This window comes from Merops nubicus, unplaced genomic scaffold, assembly GCF_000691845.1.
Source record: "Merops nubicus isolate BGI_N331 unplaced genomic scaffold, ASM69184v1 scaffold2690, whole genome shotgun sequence".
Lineage (NCBI taxonomy): Eukaryota > Metazoa > Chordata > Aves > Coraciiformes > Meropidae > Merops > Merops nubicus.
The window spans coordinates 40,412-41,978 of record NW_008581949.1 but is presented as its reverse complement, the minus strand read 5'-3'; positions in this window follow the sequence as shown (position 1 = coordinate 41,978).

Genomic DNA, 1,567 nt, shown 5'->3' with positions numbered 1-1,567 from the left:
CCGAACACTGACCAGCTCCACCATGGTACTGCTGAGAAAACATACACCTGATATTGCAAAGCTGTTAATGGTAGCATGTGAAGCACAAGGACTTCTTGAAGACTCTTCTCTGCAGGGGCTATGGAGAGTGGGAAGGGACAGATGTATTATAGCATCACCCATCTTCAACATTTTATTGGATTTAACCACAATCAGTGTTGTTTTTGTTTCTTTGAAACCCCCTCCTGGAGTAAGGAGACCCTTAGGTTTCCTTTTTAAATAAAATTAACAATCACAGCTAGCTTGAAGGTAGCGACCTTCTATCAAAACTGAAGGAAAATATTAAACAACTGCACAAGATAGTAAACTTCTAAATTCTTATGACCTCCTGGGGCAAGACTTTCCAAATCAGCATTGCCCTGATGGAATTTCCAGGAGCAGGGGTGCTCCACAAGAGCTGGCACTGGGAGACAACACTGGAAAGAGCTGTGGGGAGAGAGGTGATCTAACCTGTGGGATGTGGAGCTTCCCTGGGGTTGTGTTTAATAGCATCCCAGCAGCTCTGGTGCTAACTGTGTTTTGAAGTAGGTGACAGCTCCCAGGGAGGTCCAGATCAGACCCCATCTGTGTTGGACATGCTGCCTGCTCTGGCTGCACCCCAGCCACAGCAAGCTTGTCTGTACTAATGCCTGGCAGAGGAGGAAATTACCAACAAGGATGCAAAGAGGTTTAGTTGCACTTTGTGTCTGAAGGGGCTTTCCACACCTCGGCGAGTGCCAGAGTACGCAGCCACCTCCCTTTGTCCCCTTTGTCACTCTGCCAGAGCTGCAGAAGCATTACCCATTGTGGGTTTCCCCAGCGTTTCTGCCTTAAACGTGGCTTTGAAGAACCCAAGAACAAAAATGTCACCACTGGGCTGCCTGGCTGGGGGACCCCAGGCAGGACTGCCCCTGCATCACAGGCCAGCCCCAAACCATGCTCTTCCCAGTCCGATCCCCCATCTTCCCACCAGTATGCACTGGACTCTTCCCTGTTTAGTTGATCACAATAATTCCCACCCCACGTGCTTTCCATTGCCTGGACACAGCCTTTCCCAGCCATGGGGAAGTTGGGAACCCCTCTGCTCTCTGCACAGCACAAAGTTCAAATGCCACAGAACTTTATCGCACTAATCGCTCACTAAAAACTCTGATCTCCCCTGTCACATTGACAGGTGACTTTCTGGCAGGCTCCTAAAGCAAAGTGCATGTTGCTCGTAGCACGGTGGCACCTCCTCGTTTACCCTCCTGCTTTACACCAGGGTCTCGGTCACCTGGGACTGCCCAGCATGCCCAGACACACAGCCTGGCTCGCCTCCATCTGGGAACCACAGGCTCCCCAGGGTTAGACCACTTACACCACTCAATGACAAGCCAAGCGACTGTGTTTAGTGTCATTTAAACCTTACAGACCTCTTTTTTGCTCCCTTGACTTCCCTCCAAGGTGCCCAAACGGTCCAGGAATGGAGGGATCCAGGACCAGCTTCCCCATGGAATTAAGTGCCCCCAGGGCAAAGTGTGGAGTTTGGAGGTGAATAAATAAATATATA